The following is an 8,937-nucleotide window of genomic DNA, read 5'->3' as shown; positions in this document are numbered from 1 at the left end:
CAGAAAGGCAGATTATTATCAACCTTGTCACACATGCTTTTCTGTGTTTGTTGGCCTTTCATTGGTGTTTAACCCTGTTGCTTAACCTCATGTTCCTTAAAACCATGCGTAATGTTTGAAGTATGTCAGCGTAATTCATTGTGGTATAAGATTTATGACAGTATTAGACTATGACACCTCATGATGGAGGTCAGTATGGCTAACAGCAGTACTTCATGCTGGTACTTCAGTGAAGTATCATCTCCGCACACCTTTCAGCTTCTTGTTAAGCCACAAAACACATACAAGCGCCACACCATGTACTGCTTTCTCGCACCCTTTAGCATTCCACCCAGTTCTGAACCTGAGGCCCACAGCTAAGTCCACTCTGACAGAGCGAGGCACTGAATATGAACTTTTAAACCATCGAGTGACTTTACCTTTCCTTTCATTCTTTAATTTCACACGCTTACGTTACGGCGCATCACTCTATTTCAGGATAGATTTGCTGTGTAAATTTGAAATTTGCTGCTGTTATCTGATGTTTCACCATTTCTGTTCTTCTTTTCCAAATTGTCTTCAGTGAACTGGGGGAAACTCAAGTGTACCTACCATCAGTATATGTCAAGATAGTGCAAATTCATCATGTGATTTGGAAGTCTAATTATACACTTCATTGTTAGCACAGGGAACCCAATTGGTGGCCAGCCGGAGCCCTGTTGCTGAGCAAATATCACCCCCCCCCCCCACTTCCCCCTCCCCAGTAAGTTATTTCTATTGCATTAACCTTCAAACACAAATACGTTCTCAAGCACCTCGTATTTGGGATTAATATGATCTCACATAATCTTATTGACTCTGTCTGGCAGGACATAATTCTGTGTTCCTCGGGAGGTTTGTCCACCAGATGAATGACTCTAAATTTCCCAGCTTCCTCGTAATGCCCCCCCACCCCCCGCACCTCTCTCATCCCAACTTTCCTACTGTGTGTCTGTTACCTAAAGGGCAATGGATGTTCTGTACGCTTCTGAGAGAGTAAAACCCCAATTCCAAGTGCTGTTTCCGTGTCTATGGGCAACTTTCACTTCTTCCTTTCTTTTATCCTTGAAGAGGCCAACACTCTCTTTTTTCTTTTTTTTTTTGATTTCATGTGGGATTTAGGAGCTTGTAAAAGGTGTTGCACATTATGAATGCAACATCACCAATCTCGTTAAGCAATGCTTGCCTGAGTTTAGCTTTTGAAAGCGTGTCAGTTAATTCTCTGCGTATCTTCGTTACAGCGTTTACCGATTTATGGAGAGTAGGCTCAGGAAAACTCACAAAAGTGTCGCAGTGGCTGGCTTTGGTACTGCAGTTAGCAACATACTTTGGCGAGAACCAACAATGATTAGCTATTCCTTAATATGATACGTTATACAATACTGTTGGTTTGTTTGAGCTGAAAGATTGTGATTGAGGGCACTATCAAGTGAAATTACCCACTGGGCTTTGCAACAGTGATAATTTAGTGGCTGCCAACGTGCTTGAGGTAACCCTGTGCTTTACCTAACATATACACGAGGATACTGAGGATTATGATGATGATGTATGTTTACTATTAGAGTAGCCAGGTTCACAAGCAAAGTACAATACTGCCAAATTCTTTGTTTGCCTGATCCTCGCACCTCTGGTGCTACAAGCGTTTGAAGGCCTGCCCCTTTCTACAGCACCTCAGACAACTCTCACCACGCATATTTGTTGCCTGGTATTCATGAACGTTTCCAGGCAGGAAGAAATGAATGAAGAAGATGTTTAAAACCCAACATCTGGTCTTTACATCAGCCCGGAGCACCTTCACAAAGGCAATCATTAAAAAAAAAAAATGCATAAACCTCGACGCCAGCACTCTCAGAATAATTAGGAACGGAGGTTTAAATTAACAGAGAGTGCTTTAATCTGCTCCAATAACAGCAAGAGCGAGCAGAGAGATAGATGGAGGGAGAGAGTGAGAGAGAGAGAGAGAGAGAGAGAGAGAGAGAGAGAGAGAGAGAGAGAGAGGCTACATACCAGATTATTCTGTCAGAGACGGAGTGAAATAGTCAAGGTCTACAGACACCTGGAAGGGCATGATTTAGGAGAAAAAGCAACATAAACTTCGGAGTGTTAGTTCCTCTCTCTAATCTAGGTTAGAGGGTAGTTTGTCAGAGAACATTAATTAATAGTGATACAAACCACATATTTATTAAACTGTATTGAACGTTCACAGGCTGAAAAACAGCCCAAATGGATGAAGGAATGCGACCATTTGATGAATACAGTGTGACTCAGCAGAGGGCATGAACAGTACAATCCAAGTGCACTTGAATCAGCAGATTTATTAGAGTCTGAGTTTTTGTTACATAAGTTTATGGATATTATTTCTCATGAGTTGCAAAGAAAGAAACACAGAAACAAAGACTGAGAGAGGCAAAAGCAGTGAACATATTTCATTGAAAATATTTCCATTTCAACAAATGCTGCAGACAGAGACACTTAATATTCTCCGCTCTTTCAAATTCAACAGCTCATCCATGAAAACCAAAGGAGCAGATGGATGGTGCTAAGACAAAGCAGGCTCTGAAATGTCTTGCTGTGTAAACCCAAACATGCGTGATGATATGAATGAATATTCACCATTCACCTCGGTAACAATAGGACACAGACAAGGACCATGACACTATGTTGCCATTAGAAAGGTTATTTAATCAAACCCATTCTGTATCATTGTCACTCGCTTTGTACAATGCAGACTTGGAGTGATTAACCTTGCACATACAGAGACAGCAGGGAGTACTATCAGGAAATATGAGTACAGTGTACAAGTGAAGCACCATTTGACAAACTGTTGTGGTTGAGGTGTGGGCCACTGGAATATGCCGTTACTTTTGTGAGGGAAATTAGAATGGAAAACATGCAAGTAACACACCGATGGAAGTGTCTCCCTGCAACTCATCACTTTGTTGATCACATTGCTTTTAAAATATTAAAATTCCAATCTTTGATAACATGCAGGGACTTCCAAGTGTCAACCAGACAGAAAGGTATAAACACACAAAGTATGCAAACATATAAAGGAATGGAATAAATAAATGAAACCGATAACAAATACCACATCAAAACACCAATGCAGGAGCCCTCCCGGCAAGTAAAAATTGTATATTAATATTCCTGCGTTCAGATTTTTCAATCATAAAACCTGTAGGCCCACCAGGAGAAAATGGGCTTGTCGTTTTCGCTGCGTAACGGTGGTTTCACCCGGGTGATTGGCATCTCACTGAGATTCTGATGTGAAGTCACTCACTCTAGAAACTGTTCCCCTTCTGCTGTGGAGATCTGACGGCACACACATCACAGTAGGGCTGTGCACAAATAAAATAAGCTTTTACTGACAAACTGAACACAAAACAGATTTCTGTCATGGACAAATGTTTTTATTTATGAACATTGATAAAATGATTTACAATGCTCCAGAAAAGTATTTGCATGTTCTTATCTTTGTATTTCATTATTGAGGTCATGCTGCCCAGTGTTTTGAATTAGCACCAAAATGCAATGTCTTTGTAATTCTTCTTTGAGTTGCTAGAATATGTATCTCGTGGTGAGACTGTACAACTGCAGCCATATTCCTCTCCAGAGTGGGGTTTGTTGGAGCCATTTTGGTGGGGGTTGGGGGGGGGGGGGGTGGAAAAATGTCAGCAGAGTGCCACAAGTTGTAGATTCAGGCTTCATTTGCCACCAAACGTCCATATTTCAACAACAACAAAGGTAAAAACAGTAAGCATGTCTGGGCATCCTTTGAATTATTACAAAACACAGTTTTACTTATTCAAATTCTCCTCATCAGGCATACAGTATAATGAATACAATGTCTATTTGACATGTTCTACTCGGCAAATAAACAGTAATGGCCATAGGGGCTGTGTGTATTTCAGATTATAAAGTAATATTCAAATATAATTATTTTGTCAGGGAAAAAAGAAAGATTTCAGAGCGGGGTCTTAGCCCACACAGAAATTCAGTTCAAGGTTACAGTAAAAACACATCACCTCAATATCAAGTTGAACTCATCCAAAATGTCAGCCAATTTGCTTTATATTCACACACTCAAGCATATGCACAGAATCACCACAAACCGATTATAAGCACAGGAACTATCTTCAGAACAACTGAGCGGACATTCACAGAGACTTTCAGCCTTCTATCCCCTGCGAACTATGACTTCTACCATATCTAAAACCATGATTAAAAAAGCAAATGCAGAAAAAAGTAACACTTGTTTAAAATTGATTTTGAATGTCGAGGTCAAAGTTTTTCTTGCTTTGAGTCACCCTTTCATCAACAAATAATAAGGCCAATGGCCTCTGAAAAAATCTCTGTGCATTTTGAAGAACCAGATGACAGCCCCTTTAAATCATTTATGCCTATATTACAAGCCTGTCACTATCAGTCATTGTTTATGAGGTGAATAATAAGGGCTTTGATGTATGACAAAATGAAAAATGTTAAACTGTGGTGGGATTCACACTGTAATTTTAAATGATGAATAAATTAAAATGTAGTCTTGAAGATGTTCTCTATATAATGTAATAAAGGTGTATATTTACCTTGGCTTACACACACACACACACACACACACACACACACACACACACACTTGATGAAATCCTATGCATAAAAATGATTATGCACTAAGTACTTCTCAGTAAAGAAAAAAAACATAGCATAGCAACAAAAACAATGAAAAATAAATAAAAATAAGTGCAAACATCTACTTATAATAATGTTTCATTATTTGGAATCTGTTCTATTTCCAACTTTTAGCTGCTCTAACCCCTTCCAAGACAACCATCTTTGCTCCATCTTGGAGCCATAAGATCAATGTATGGGGATCAATAACCCTGGTATGCATGCTGTCATATATTTCAATATCTAAAACATGGAAATGAGAGAAATTAAGATTCACGCTGTATCTTCACAAACTCACTTAGGAACATATGCATATACATTTGAAAATCTTGAATACATTCCTCACGTTTTTATGAAATGACATTGCCTACATGAAGAAAAACACATCTTTTATCAAAAAAGCAAGGAAAAGAAATCATTTTCCATTAATCCCAAGGCTAAATTACTTCTATTGTGAGATGTAAGCTATCCTGCTTGCTAAAATGGAGGGCTGTAGGTAAAAGCACTGAAAAATGTGTGTGTGTGCATATACACACACACACATAATGGCTTTTTCAGATGGATTCATATGCCTCGTGAAAATGATATGGAAAATAAAACACAGGTTGAAATGTTGTAAATGTGAGTGACACATCCTTGGGAAATTAATTCAGTCTTTGAAAATCCTTTCTGGTAATCCAGTCCCTCGGAACAAAGCAAGGCAGAGCTTTGATAATGTCTCTGAAGATTTCGGTTCCTGGAACTGTTGGAAACCGAAGGCACTCCTACAAGGCGCAACAAACTGACATTTTAATCGAAATCAACTTTTTTTTTTTTTTTTTTTACTACAACCCAAAGAGCTCCTGTGAAGAGACTACTCCAGTCTTTCAGTACATCCCCCCCCCCACTCTTAAAAAACAATCGCTTGGTCCTTTGAATTGATAGTAATTAATGTATAATGTGAAAGAAGCACCGTGTATTTTGCCACGCGTTGGGGACTGTTGGAATGTAAGGCCAGCCTTCCTCCTCTCCCTGAATGATTAAATAAAAGGCTTTGGGAACCCAGGGGATCTTATTTCTTATTATATTTTAATTCAGAGGATTATCAGAGCTTTGTTTGTATTCCGAGCTAAAACGCCTGTGGGCATTACGTGTTCTCGCTTTCTACTTGTGTCTTGCACCGGTTGTTGTTTCTGAGCTTCTGTTTCCTTCCCTGCATCGAGCATCGGGTTTTATCCTCAGCATGTTTCGGTTATTTGTTGGAGACTTTCATTTGTTCTCAATACTCATTAGCGAGGTCAATCATTTGTTCAGGGAGTGCCAAATGTGGATGGTAAGGATGCTAATACTGTGGTCTGTGGTCAAGTAAAAGAAGGCCATAGGCCCAGATCCTTTTGTCTGTGCTGTTACAGTCATTTGTCATGACTGTGATGGAAATTAAAAACTATACATATGACTGGAAATTTAAAAATTTGAAATTAACTGCCAGAAACTTTACAATATTAGCACGGCAGAGCGAGACCACCAAGAGACAAGGAATTAGAAAGTGTTGCTTTCATTTCCTCTGCTCATATTAGCATATTTCAAATTTGCACTTGGAAAATTAGCTGAGATATGTCAAATAAAGGGGAAGTGATTCCTCTCTTTTGCCAAAAAGATATCGGTCTGCTCATAATGGTCTCGCTTATTCTGTCGGACATCAGTTTGAGCAGATAAAAAAAAAACGAGTGCACCAATTAACATAACTAATATAACAAGCATTAAAATGCATACAATGGAGCTTGGGGTGATCTGAAGCTATTTGTGTTAAGTGTTTAATTCTTTTCAGGGTGTCAGAATGCTACTTGCTTCATGCACAAAGGCACACTTTAATTGAATCCCCCCAGGGTGTTGGGAAAGCGTTTGGATAAGGACGGTTGCAATTTGCCAGCCCCACGAACAGCTCTCACTCATTCATTTGGCTTACGTGGTCAGCCATATGACACCTCGCATGTATTCTTTTCCCACAGAGCAGTCTAGTTAAACTACTTTCCACTTGAAATAACTGTCTAATGTCTGTGGATGACAACAGTACTGACACAAAAAAAGATACTATACATGATTTCCTGCGTGTCATACTTGATTTTCCAGTACTGGAAATGTTCCCTTTTCGGTCTGTAGCATTATTCTGGTAACTAGGGGAACTGGTTAGGAAGGAGATGGAGACATTGTACCTAAATGATAACTAAACATAAGCCTTATTCACATTTTTATTTGACAGGTAACTACATATAAACTAACTACACATAATCATAAATAATAATGTTAAGTAAAATGAACTTCTACTTTTTACAAGGTATGATGATGAAATTATTAGAAATATTACACAGGATACTGAATTTGATGTAAGTACACATGATTAAAGTACTGAAATCACAGCTGATGGTTAAAATCGGTATTACTCATCAATCCAACAGCATGAGCTCAATTTGCAGGGATAAAGCCGGTTTTAGGTATTTTCAAGACTAAATAAAATAATGAAAAGTCTGACAGTAGTTGATGACAATTTTCAATTTGTCATTCCATCACCGTTCCTGTCAGGATGGGATGTAAACCATCTTTTGAGGTGTGGCCTTGTTAACACTTCACCAATCTGGCTCTTTAAAATCTGTGGCATCTCCTGTTGTGCCGCAACACTTGTCAGGAGCAAACTTGTTTAACTGGGGCACAAAGGTGTTGAGTGCTGAAAATTGCAATTGCCATTCACCTGTGTCTACATTTCATCAAATCCTCTGGTGTTTGCATCCACAAAAAAAAAGATGTGGAATTACCTTAAACTACCAGTACGGATAACACTTGCACTGGGGAATATCACTGCACTTCACATTGCATTGCCTTATGGACAACCATTACCACTGTCAAGTGAGTCCATTTGTCAGGCAAAGTACAGTGGTGAACAGATGCCAATTTTATGAGGACTTGTTTGCTACTTGATCCCTGATGTGTAGCAATTGCCGGTGCACATCACGCCCATCTTGACAGACAGATGTTTGGTGGATGGGCCTTGACAGGGTCTGGAATCCTGGGTAAATTCCAGATTTTTGTTCAATATGGCCCATGCCAGCGTGCATATGCATACAAGATTATAGCCTTCTCCTTTGGCGGTTTGATCGTATGCAGAATCAAAAGTTCACATTAATCGATGCCGATAAGGCCAGGGCAGGCCACATAAATGTGTGACACTGTTGCTTTGCATTACATTTTTATTTAGTTAGCTGACAGCTTTTTTCAGGGCACCTTCCATATGTATATATTATCCATGTGACATTCCTCTGGATTTGGCTTGACATCAAATAGGTTATGTATCATTCTCAGAGATACAACAGCAGTGTGACCGCCAGGACTCAAACCCATAACCTTCTGGGTCCACGTCCATCTCCACTAACAATAGCACCATACTTCCTCACTCTTAAGAAAAAACAGAAAGCAAAAAAAACAAATCTAAAGCCATGCATACCGGGCTACCAAACATTAAGCCAGATTATTCCAAACGGAGACGAGGTGCCCTCCTTCCAAGAAGTCGACACAGCGAGCAAATAAACAAGGAAATAAATACACAGGCCAGTGTTGTGTCACTTGTGTCATGAACGTGAGGCCGGGGGTCCTTGTGGCTGTGCCAGAGAGGGGGAAAGAAGCCGCTCTCGCGCGGCTGTAGCTACTGCACTGTCGGAGCCCTGGTGCCCGCTGTGCACGTCACGGTCTTGGAGAGGCGCCAGCGAGCAGCGATCGCAAACCCCCATCCCGCTGGTTCGTCCTCGTCAGCTGGTGCCACCTCTCCCCCAGCCATGTTTACTAATTGAGTGCTTAAGCATCGAAGGAAAGTCTAACAATGCCGATTGGAGGAAAAAAAAGAAAGAAAAACGAAACAAAAAAAACAAAACATCGTCACATTTCTAATTTTTGCTTTAACAAAGGACACAGAGGCAGAAAGGACTCCCCAGAATACAGCTATGCTTCTGAGAATGGTTGGCTGTCTCCTACGGTGCGATGCATGCTAAAAGCACAATACCCACTGCCAAGGGTAATTTCTGTGGCAATTTTTCATTCTTTTCAAATGTACTGCCGGTAATATGAGGATTCTGAGTGGCACAGAGGGCATTACTCATTTTCTTTGTGTTCCTTTGTAATGGTCAGACGAAGTTAGTCTCTAACCACCAGGATCAGCTGAATGGACACTGCTGATCGGTGATCAGCGTCATAGCAATGAAAGATAAAGCACATCTGATGCTATGACGA

The sequence above is a fragment of the Megalops cyprinoides genome, chromosome 22 (genome assembly GCF_013368585.1).
Source record: "Megalops cyprinoides isolate fMegCyp1 chromosome 22, fMegCyp1.pri, whole genome shotgun sequence".
Classification (NCBI taxonomy): Eukaryota; Metazoa; Chordata; class Actinopteri; order Elopiformes; family Megalopidae; genus Megalops; species Megalops cyprinoides.
Note: the sequence above shows the minus strand (reverse complement) of the source record.